The sequence below is a fragment of the Phacochoerus africanus genome, chromosome 15 (genome assembly GCF_016906955.1).
Source record: "Phacochoerus africanus isolate WHEZ1 chromosome 15, ROS_Pafr_v1, whole genome shotgun sequence".
Classification (NCBI taxonomy): domain Eukaryota; kingdom Metazoa; phylum Chordata; class Mammalia; order Artiodactyla; family Suidae; genus Phacochoerus; species Phacochoerus africanus.
Genome location: NC_062558.1, coordinates 86,151,046 through 86,163,574, shown reverse-complemented (window position 1 = coordinate 86,163,574; position 12,529 = coordinate 86,151,046).

The window sequence follows — 12,529 nt, the reverse complement described above, 5'->3', positions numbered from 1 at the left end:
GGCAGGGACCGAACCCGCAACCTCATGGTTCCTAGTCGGATTTGTTAACCACTGCATCACGATGGGAACTCCTATTTTTAGTTTATTTTATAATGGTAGTACAAGCTAATGCCAAAAACTTAAAAAGATAACACAAAGGAGAAAATTATAAGCCAGTTTTACTTATGAATATAGATAAAAATCCCTTATAGATTACTGAATTATAAATCAGTTCTAGCAACACATTAAAAAGATTACATATCATAAATCAGTTAAGATTTCTTCTATCAATGCAAGGATGGTTCAATATTAAGAAATCTATTAACATTTTTTACCCCAATAAATGATGGTTATGGAGGTTTCCAGGCTAGGGGTCTAATCAGAGCTGCAGCTGCTGGCCAACACAAGATCAGAGCCATGTCTGCGACCTGCCCCATAGCTCATGGCAACGCCGGATCCTTAACCAACTGAACGAAGCCAGGGATTGAACCCACAACCTCATGGTTCCTAGTTGGATTCGTTAACCACTGAGCCATGATGGGAACTCCTTATGTTCTTAATTGCTTAGAAAACCATTTAGTAAGATTCTGAACAGTTAATTCTGAAGAACAGAAAAAACAAAAATGACATAAAGCAAACAAAACAAAAAACCTAGTCTAGGACATAGACCATTTGCTAGGAACTAAGAATAATTGTTATACATGGTGAAATATTAAGCCATTGTCCTTAGAATCATTCCTAGGACATGCTTGCCTGCTGTCTTTTCTATCCAGACATACTGCCTTAGATGCACTTTACATGCCAGTGACTTACACATGTAAACTTCAGTTTGGGCTTATTTTTAAAAATTTATATTTTGGGCCACACCTGTGGCATATGGAAGTTCACAGTCTAGGTGTTGAATCAGAGCTGCAGCTGCGGACATCTACCACAGCCACAGCAATAACAGATCTGAGCTGCGTCTGTGATCTACACTGCAGCTCATGGAAATGCTGGATTCTTAACCCACTGATTGAGGTCAGGGATCAAACCCACATCCTCATGGATACTAGTTGGGTTGGTTACTGCTGAGCCAAAGGAGGAAACTCCTGGGCTTCTTTTTTTAGAACAGATTGGTAATAACTACCAATCTTCAGATCGGAATCTTCACTTGAATGACTTAGAAGCTTTCTGTGGCCACACTGGAACTCCTCTAAACTGATCCTTCCCTGCTGTTTTCTCATCACAGTAAATGGTACCACTTTGACCAGAGCCCTCTTTGTCTCTCACCTTTAATCTCATCAATTAGCACATTCTGTCTTTTCTACTTTAAAAATGCATCTGAAAGCCATCTCCCCTGGAGATTAGGGGACTGGTGGGGAGATAATTAACTTAGGAAGTCCATATTTGCATTGCACAACTTGTTACACGCACAGCTTTTGTAATTTAAGATCTAATAAAGTGAAAGGGACAAGAAGGGAAAAAAAATCACTTTGACATTGAGTCATGGAAAGCGCTTCTCATTGCCTTTTAAAGCCACATTTCTGAGAAAGCTTTCTGACTGGAATAATAAATTGTGCATGAAAAACATAGAAACGGAGGAGAGGGCAAGGTCACCACTGAAATGGAAAACTAAGTGACACATGGCTTGAAAACTTTCTGAATCACTGACATTCCCCTGATCAGGTTGAGTGGAACAAATACCTCCCCAAACTAAACGGAAGTCAAGATTTCTTTGAGATGCCCCAAATGCAGTTTCTTTCCTTTGTCTCTCTTCCTCCCCCATTCTCCATTCTCTCTTTCTCTTATAATTGGAGAAACTTCCTATTAGCCTATCACTACAGGTAAATTTTTTAAAAATGTTTCCAAAACTATGTTACAAATAATGGCTGTAATATTACATGCCATAAACTTTTATAGCAATTTCTTCCTTAGTGTGTAGGCTAGACTGCCATGAAGTAATCATTCATATTGCTGCTCCTTATTACTGCTCCTAATTGCTGTTGTCAACGCATGAATCTTTTTTGTCTTTTTGGCCGCACCGGTGGCATGCACAATTTTCAGGGCCAGGGATCAAACCCTCACCACAGCAATGATGACACCAGGTCCTTAACCTGCTGAGCCACTAGGGAACTCCAAATACATCAATCTTTATACCTGCAAATAGATATTAATTTCTTTTTCACATTATTTTTTCATTTGTGATGTCTAGTGTTAGTAACATATATATCATCTGCAGTATTTTGTGTCATGTAAGACAATATTGATGTAGGTACTGACAGACGATTCATCCTGTAAGCAGATGATGTAGACTTACGGTATCAATAAACACAGTACACTACTGTAAATGTGTTTTTTCTTCCTTATGAGTTTCTCAATAACATTTCCTTTCCTCTAGCTTACTTTATTGTAAGAATACTGTATATAACACACATAACTCACAAAATATATGTTACTTGACTATTTATGCTATCAGCAAGGCTTCCAGTCAAAATAGCCTACTGGTAGTGGAGTGTTTTGGGAGTCAAAGTTACACGTGGATTTTTGACTGCATGGGGGGGTCATTGCTTCTAACCCTTCCATTGTTCAAAGGCCAACTGTATTGAAAATTAATTTGTGTTAGATTTGTTGACCTAGTGATCTTTTAGTTTCTGATTTGAATCTTCCTCTCTCTTATTTTAATAGTAGGGATTCTTTTATTTTGCGGTGTAAGTGCTCAAACCAGCCAGATCTGTGAGTGTTAGTGCCCCCCCCCAACCCCGCCCCATCCCATTGTCTCCTTCCACCTTTTCTTCTTCTGCTCAGTCTGTACACTAAGGATCAGGGCTGGGATTTCTGCTTGATGGCACTGTGATTTCTGCATCTCACAACTCCTGTTGTTGAAAGCTTCATGGTGTTTTTAACCTCAGGAAAATTTCTGTTTGAAATTCCTGTACAGCAGAGTCCCCCAAGTCTGAGGCCCAAGGACCAGGCAGGCTGCACGGCCCAGAGAACACCGTGTTTTCTTCACAAAGGGTTTCCACAACACTGGGCTTGCTGATGGGCAGATTAAGAGCCTGAATAAGATTTGTCTTCCAGGAAAGCCAGCATGAATAATTGAAGACACCTGCCTTGCCAAGCGCCAGTAGCACAAGAAAACTCAAGTCAGCTGTAGTCTTGCATGGAGCGCCTCTTACATGGCCTAGTCATGGTCCCTGGAGACCCACACTGGCAGAAAACACATCCAACAATGTTAAATGTGGGAAAAACCTGCCAACGGGATAGCAAGTGGGACCATACCAGAGTTTCATTCACTATTTACCTCAGCAAGACATTTCTCAACTTCCACAGGTTACAGCAACACCTAAATTCTCATAGTTTTTGTGTTTTCTCTAAACCAGTGGTTTTAATAATTGCATGAAAAATGGTGAAGTTGCTTCTTAATGGGCATCAAGTAGCATTTCAGGGATCCTTAAGGATTGGTAGCTGTATCCCTCTAGCTTTGAGCTAATCCGATATTCCTGTTTTCCAGAAAAGGCTCACAAAGTCTGGAGAGGTGAGGTGTGTCTTACCCAGTATCACCTGGGCAAGGAACTGCAAAGGAGGTATACCAGTTAGGGTCCAGTTAGGAGATAGAAACCAAGCAGTGATTTGAACAAGGAAGGTGCATATAAAGAATTACTATTGATAGGAATGTTACTAAGAGTAAATAGATAAAAGCTCTAAAATATACCCTAGGGCTCTGAGAGAGTACTCAAGGAAGGACTGACTTGGAGGGGGAGACCTCCCATGTGCTTGGGACTCAGACCCCTTTGAAGGCAATGTGCTTATAGTTCACTGAATGGGAGAGAAATTCACCAGGGTGCTCTGGCTGACAGGAAACTACCCACTGGGGATGCTGAGAAATTTCCTGGGAAGCTCCGTATGAAGAAGGAGTGCTGCTGAACTCACCCTAGGAAACCAGTTGGGGCATCCGTGGAATTCACTGGGAATCTACTTGCTGGGCAGGAGTGCAGCTGAAATCTTCTTTCCGTGGAGGATGTGGCTAAACTTGAGGCGGGAAAGCTAGCTGGAGCACTTTGGAACTCACTGGGATTTCGTTTGCTGAGGTGCTACTTACATTTGTTTGAACAGAGCTTGGTGTCCTGCACACCAGCCCAGCACTGCGAGAGCAAGAAGAACCAGGAGGAAAGGATGCTCTTATCCCAGTGTTCCTAGTGCGCACTCTACTGGCAAAGGTTAACATGGTGCTGTAGACAGGGGAGAAATATTCCAGCATCTCAGGTTCAGCATTAATTTGGAGCTGAGTCAGTCAATGATAAGCAGCATAGAGGACATTGGAACTTCGCTCTTTTATCCTCTACTGAGCTCATCCCTTTACTACATTGTATGTGATACTCTTATTGGTCACTATTTTTCTCCTTTTTATTATTTTTATTTTTTATTTTCTCTTTTTTTAAACTACAGCAGTTATGGTAGAGTGTTGGTGTAGGAGTTGATAAATGAAAGGGGATCTAGGACTTATTCTGAATTTTATTTTTTTTTTTGTTTTTGTCTTTTTAGGGCTGCACCCATGGCACATGAAGGTTCCCAGGCTAGGGGTCGAATCAGAGCTGTAGCCACTGGCCTACACCACAGCCACAGCAGTTTGGGATCTGAGCCACATCTGCAACCTACACCACAGCTCATGGCAATGCTGGATCCTTAACCCATTGAGCAAGGCCAGGGATCGAACATGTGTCTTCATAGATACTAGTCAGATTTGTTTCTGCTGAGCCATGATGGAAACTCCATATTCTGAATTTTATTACATCCTCTGATCTGCAGAATTAGTGCTTCTTGGGTTCAATTCTGCACTGCCAAAGAAATACTAGAAGAATTGAGACAAACAGGAAATTCAGTTCCTCCCATTTTTTCAACATAATAAAGCAGAGTGAAGGATTTGGAGGGAACATATCTAGTGAATTTGTAAAATAGGGAGCCCTATGGGCCAGTGGTGTAACACTAGACACATGTGGCTTTTTAGCACTTGCTACATGGACAGTGCTGCCAAGGAACTGGATTTCTAACTAAGTTAATTAAAATTATTTAAGTTAAAATTTTAAAATGGTTATTAAAAACTCAAGTATATTTAGGACAACTTTGAGGTGTGTGTAGGATGTTTTATGGACTAGGTTTGGAGGGGACATGCTTCACTTTTGCTCCCAATCCATGGGCTAGAACTCAGTCACTTTTTTCACAAAGAAATCTGTGCCCCTGCAGAAAAGGGAAACCCTTTGGTAGATAACTAGCCAGGGTGTGTTTCCTGAGGTTTAGATAGAATTAAACCCACCTGGGATGCCAGAGGAGGGCCTTGTGTTTTTAGATCCACCAGCTTATCTCCTTTCTTTGGACATCATGATTAGTTCAGGGTTGAGGAAGTGGCCTAAGTTGATCCAGTTAGAGTGAACCTCAGGACTTTGGCAGAGAATGCTAGAACACAGACTCTGTCCCCTGGGGCAACCACAGGTGGTTTAGAGTTGCTATGCCTATGAGAAAAGAACTTGGACTCTTGTAAGACAAAGTCAGGAGCCTGAGTGTGCACTCTGTCCAGAGGAAGCAGAGCCAGTGTCCTGCTGACATCATGTGAGGTTTAGAACCAGACTGTTTGAAGCTAGTTGTATATGCTATGTGACCCAATCAAAACTAAAGTAATTGGGTTCTCCTGTTTTTAAACCAAGACCTACTCAAGCTGCCTCAGAAGAATGGAAGTGAATTACAAAGATACGCATGGAGTGGAAGTAGAATCTGGTAGGAGACACCTCTAGGAACTGGTTGCTCTCTTTCCCCTCTCAGTTTCCTCACGGTCTCATGCATTCCTGTATCTGCATCACTGTGGGCTTCTGCTCTATAATTCATAACTTTGACTTGCGCTCTGCCATTGTATTGAGGTGATCAGATGTCCCTGGTCCCTGGTCTATTTTTGTCTCTTATCCTGGCATCCCTTCTGGTTGATCACTTGTCCTGAATTTTTCATTTTTAATGAAATATTGTTAATAAGTAATAGTAAAATAAACCCGAATAGATTTGGCAGACCTTTACTTTGTACTTTCAGCTTTTACCATGGTCTTGTAAGATGTGAGAGTCCAGTGCGGTGGGCTGAGTACCATTTTTAGCTGTGGTTAAATCAGAAAGGAGTCCTCGATAATCTCTCTTTACCAGATCTCTTATATTAGATGCAATATAACTAACATCTCTCTTTCAAGGACAGTATGTAGGGTGCTCGCTGATAAAATATTCACTTTCATTAGGGACAGCTGTAATTAACCCTCTGGCCTGACTTTAGGAGAAGCAGTCAAGTACTGTCTCTGCTAGCCATTTGTTCTATTGGCTAGTTGTGCTGTGGCCTGAGCCTATGAGATGCACAGAATTGTCACAAGGTCACTGAGATATCTAGGAAATCCTAGATGAGGTATGTGAACTAAGTGTAGAAAATAGAGGCTGAGTAGTCCTGGCATACAGTCTATTAAGGACATTCTGAATGCTCTTACTCTAGTGGTTTTGTACTGTATTAAAGGGTATAAGTCTGTAACTCTAGTTTGTTTTTGGTAACACTTTTGTAATTTGCACTAATAATTATTGCATAATTTTAATGACCTTTCATGTCCTCTTTCATTCTCAAAAGTGTTTCAGTTTGGATGATGGGGTTACCCTTATTGTGAGTTCTTTTTACATCAATCTTTTATTTTTTTTTGTTTCTCATTTTTTAATCACTCAATGAATTTTATTACATTTATAGTTGTACAACAATCATTACAACCCAATTTTATAGCATTTCCATCTCAAATCCCCAGAGCATCCCCCCACACCCCACCCTGTCTCATTTGGAAACCATAAGGTTTTCTTTTTTTTTTTTTTTTTTTTGTCTCTTTGTCTTTTTTGTTGTTGTTGTTGTTGTTGCTATTTCTTGGGCCGCTCCCGCGGCATATGGAGGTTCCCAGGCTAGGGGTTGAATCGGAGCTGTAGCCACCGGCCTACACCAGAGCGACAGCAACTCGGGATCCGAGCCACATCTGCAACCTACACCACAGCTCAAGGCAACGCTGGATCGTTAACCCACTGAGCAAGGGCAGGGACCGAACCCGCAACCTCATGGTTCCTAGTCGGATTCGTTAACCACTGCGCCATGACGGGAACTCCCCATAAGGTTTTCAAAGTCTGTGAGTCAGTATCTGTTTTGAAAAGTTCATTGTGTCCTTTTTTTTTTTTTTTTTTGTCTTTTGTCTTTTTAGGGCCCCACCGGCAGCATATGGAGGTTCCCAGGCTAAGGGTCCAATCGGAGCTACAGCTGCTGGCCTATACCACAGCCACAGCAACGCCATATCTGAGCTCTGTCTGCATCCTACACCACAGCCCATGGCAACGCTGGATCATTAACCCACTGAGCGAGGCGAGGGATTGAACTGGCAACCTTATGGTTCCTAGTCGATTTGTTTCCACTGCATCACAACAGGAACTCCTCATTGTGTCCTCTTTTTTAGATTCCACATGTAAGTGATAACATATGATGTTGGTGTCTTTCTGTCTGGCTGACTTCACTTAGCATGATAATTTCTGTGTCCATTCATGTTGCTGCACATGCCATTATTTCCTTTTAATGGCTGAGTAACATTCCATTGTGTATATGTACCACATCTATTGATCCACTCCTCTGTCAATGGACATTTAGGTTGTTTCCATATCTTGGCTATTGCAAATAGTGCTGCAATGAACGTTAGAGTACATGTGTCTTTTCAAGTCATGGTTTTCTCTGGATAGATGCCCAGCAGTGGGATTGCTGGATCAAATGGTAGTTCTATTTTTAGTTTTCTGACGAATCTCCATACTGCTTTCCACAGTAGTTACCCCAATTTACATTTCCACCAACAGTGTAATAGGTTCCCTTTTCTCCACACCCTCTCCAGCATTTCTTGTTTGTAGACTTTTTGATGATGGCCATTCTGGCCAGTGTAAGGTGGTACCTCATAGTGGTTTTGATTTGCATTTCTCTAATAATGAGTGATTTTGAATATCTTTTCATGTGTTTTTTGGCCATCCATATGTCTTTGGAGAACTGTCTGTTTGGATTTTCTGCCCATTTTTGGATGGGGTTATTTGGTTTTTTTTTTGGTATTGAGGTACAGAAGGTGTTTATAAATTTTGGAGATGAATCCCTTGTCAGTTGCTTCATTTGCAAATATTTTCTCCCATTCTGTGGGTTGTCTTTTTGTTTTGTTTAGGGTTGTGCAGAAACTTTTATGTTTAATTAAGTCCCATTTGATTATTTTTGTTTTTATTTTCATTACTCTAGGAGGTGGATCTTAGAAGATACTGCTGTGGTTTATGTTGGAGAATGTTTGGCCTATGTTTTCCTCTAAGAGTTTTATAGTATCTAGTCTTCTACTTAGGTCTTTAATCCATTTTCAATTTATTTTTTACATCAATCTTTTACTTCCAGCTCTATTTTGTTAACAGGCTTGTTCTCCCTATCTCTCTCTCTCTTTATGCCAAGATTCTTGAGACAATCTGTTTGGTCCAACTTATGGTAATACTGGATCACTTGTCATTGGTTGCCAAGGAATTGGCTACTCTTTTTTTTTTCTTTTTGAAGGCTTGTACAATCAACTTTATTTAAATTTTTTTGATTTACACATTGTACCAATTTCTGCCATACAGCAAAGTGACTCAGTCATACATATACATACATGTGTATATATATATTTTTAAAATATTATTTTCCATCATGGTCTATCCCAGGAGATTGGGTATATTTCCCTGTGCTATATGGCAGTGCCTTATTGCTTATCCATTTTAAATATAATAATTTGCATCTACTAACCCCAAACTCCCAGTCCATTCCACTCCCCCTCCTGCTCCTTTGCAACCACAAGTCTGTTCTCTATGTCAGTGAGTTTGCTTCTGTTTTATAGATAGGTTCATTTTTGCCATATTTTATATTCTACATGTAAGTGACATCATAGTATTTGTCTTTCTCTTTATTACTTACTTCACTTAGTATGAGAATCTCTGGTTGCATCCATGTTGCTGTGAATGGCATTATTTTGTTCTTTTTATGGCTGAGTAGTATTCCACTGTATATATGTACCACATGTTCTTAACCCATTAATTTGTTGATAGACATTTGGGTTATTTCTTATCTTGGCTAATGTGAATAGTGCTGCAATGAATGTAGGGGTGCATGTATCTTTTTGAATGAAAATTTTGTCCAGATATATGCTGAGGAGTGGAATTGCTAGATTATATGGTAATTATATTTTTAGTTTTCTGGGGAACCTCCATACTCTTTTCCATAGTGGTTGTACAAATTTACTTTCGCACCAACAGTGTAGGAGGGTTCCCTTTTCTCTACACACTTTCCAGTATTTGCTGATATTAATAGTAGGCTGATATTAATGATGGCCTTTCTCAGTGGTATGAGATGGTACCTCATTGCAATTTTGATTTTCATTTCTCTAATAATTAGTGATGTTGAGCATCTTCTCATGTTGCCTCCTGGTGCTCACACTTGGTCCAGTCAGCTGTGGTGGGATTGCGTGGTGTGGAGGTGTCATGTGACAGAAAACATATCTGTCCACGAAGTAGGCAGCTTTACTTAAAAGTGGGCATGGTAATAAAATCAAATTCCCATGTAAAAGTATCTAAAAAGAACTGCCAAAAAATAATTTCCAATCTTATATCAGAGTGGAGAATTGATGCTAGAAAGCTGAGACATTGATTACTAATATCACATCACAGAATTAAGTCTTGAGGTCAGAGATGTGTCCCCGGCATCTGTAAAAGAGCTGGGTTCATATAGTCATTACTCAATATATGCACATATTGAGTAAAAGGATATATAGATAGTAAATAAATTTCAAGTGTTGGGCTCAGAAACAAGAAAACTCTGTCTGCCTTGGAGGAGGAACTTGGACCAATTTTCATTACATGTTCTTCGTCCATGGAACAGGATTCTATTGAATGTGGCTGCAGGCTGAGAATCAGGTAGGGCAGCTGTGACCCATATCTTGTCTTCTCTTTCAAATCAGTCCTAGAAACCTGAAAAGAGATGAAAAATGTTTATTAAGAGCACCCTGTAACCAAATAATAATGTCTAAATTCCTCTGGCAAAAGAGCAGACTCTCCATGATCTTGGCCATGCCCCTCTCTATAGCCCACTTTCCCCAACTCTTTCCATCAGCTTTCCTCCAGACAAGCTATACCTAACTACTCACAGTCCCCCATGCAAGCCAGGGTTTTCCATTGCCCCTGTGCTATTTCCTCTGGTTGGAGAACTTTTTTTCTTCCTACTTGGTGAGTTCACATCCAGTTCTTGATGCTTTGCTATTGCTGCATAACAAGTGGCCCTAGACACAAGAACGTAAAACAACACACATTTATTACCTCACAGCTTATATCAGTCAGTAGTTTGGGCATGGCTTAGCTGAGTCCTCTGATCAAGATCTCAAGTCTCCCATTATATATTGGCTGGGAGCTGTTCCTTTCAGGAACCCAAGATTCTTTCCTTAGCATGTGGTTATTGGCAGCATTCAGTTGTTTGTTGTTGCAGTGCTGAAGTTCCTGCTTTCTTGCTAGCTGTCAGCTGGGGGCTACTCTTAGATCCCAGAGGCCCCCATAGTTACATGTGGCCCCCCTCACAACATCACTGCTTACAGGTTCAAGACCAGCAGGAGTCTTTCTCACTCTAGTCTGCTAAGATGGAATCTTAGATAACATAACTCAATCAAAGGAGTAACTATCTCATCACCTTCATCATATTCTACTGGGTAGAAGCATGTCTCTCATTCTACCCACACTCAAGGGGCAGGGAATATACTTGGGTGTGACTCATTAGTAGTAATGTTAGGCTGTTTCTGTCGCAGTCCATCCTCCAGCCTCCAAAGATTTACATCCTCCCCCACATAAATATATTCATTCCATCCCAAGGGCTCTAAAAATCATCCAATTACATCTCTTCTCTGAATTGCTCTCTCTTCTTCTTCTTCAACAGAGTTGGAAATCCTGCACGTATGTTTCTGTCTTATTTTACCTGTGCTGATGTTACAAGTTAACCTACAAAGACTTAGGTCTCCTTGGCCGACCCATGGGGTCAATTTGGTTGTATCATCAATTCCTTCTAAATACAATTATGTATTGAAAGACATTGATGGCTCACAGAGGAGGGCTTTGTGAGACATGGCTTATATTACACCTTGTACAGCCAAAGGAGCCACCCTCCACCTCCTTTTAATGTCTTAGCTTCTTTCCCATGTCTTAACCCTGGGAAACTGCCCTGCTGACTGCTCTTTCTCTCTTCTTCTTCTTCCATTGTTAACATCTCTCTTCTTTCCTCCAGCTCTTGCCTTCTCTTGATCACATGTGTTCTAGTCTCTTCTGTATATCTCAATTCTCCCTTCCAGATCTCTTTATCATTTTTTAAAAATGTTTCAAATTAGCCTTCTCCCCTTTTAGGGTTTACATCCCTACATTTCATCCTAACTCAACAAAATCACAGTGTCTTCTTGATACCCACTGTCCTAAGTAATTGCTTAATACTTATTTTCCCTCTCCTAATAGCTCCCATCAGGTCTTGCTCCCTTACTGGCATATAATAAGTAACGCATTCATTGTTGAGTAAATTAATGAGGATCAAGATAATTTATCTAGACAGGGAGTTCCCATCATGGCTCAGTGGTTAACGAATCCGATTAGGAACCATGAGGTTTAGGGTTTGATCCCTGGCCTCACTCAGTGGGTTAAGGATCCAGCATTGCCATGAGCTATGGTGTAGGCCGTAGTCTCGGCTTGGATCCCACATTTCTGTGGCTCTGGTGTAGGCCGGCGGTTACAGCTCTGATTAGACCCCCTAGCCTAGGAACCTCCATATGCAGTGGGTGCGGCCCTAGAAAAGACAAAAAAAAAAAAGATAATTTATTTGGACAAATAAAAGTACTCCAAAATCTCCATTTTGGTTGCGCTTTGCTTTATCTTTAGACTCAATTAGCAAAGTGCCTCTGTTGGCATCCCTGAACATCTCGGAACCATAGAATCTGACTTGGGAAGGAATTGCAGGATAAGGAATTGCAGAGCTCAGTATTAACTCTAGTGCTTCAGTCCCCTCTAAGACAGCCTTAGGTGGTAGTCTTCTGCCATAGACAAGACAGCACTTCACTCCCACAGTGGGCTCACTGACTCTTTTCAGCTTTGAGGGGGGCCTGCTGAAGGTAGCATTCCCTGAAAGGACTTAGGGCATGTGAAAATATGGGGAGGGTCACTTTGGTTGAAAATAATACTGTTCACATATTCTAGTTCTCCCCTCCCTGCAGGCACATAGCAGGATGGTGCTTATTCACCCTCTTTGGAAGCAGGTATGGCCAAATGACCTGCTTTGGCCAGTGAGATATGAGTGGGAGTGACTGTGTTACTTCCTGCAGAAGCTGGAGAAGCCAGGTCCCTTCTACTGCAGTGGTTATGGAGCAGGTGGGGAGAGGAATCCCCTGTCAGCCTGGCTGCTGAAATGACCCAGGGGTCCCCTGGCTCTGCCCTGAATTATACATGCAGTGTGAGTGAGAAATAA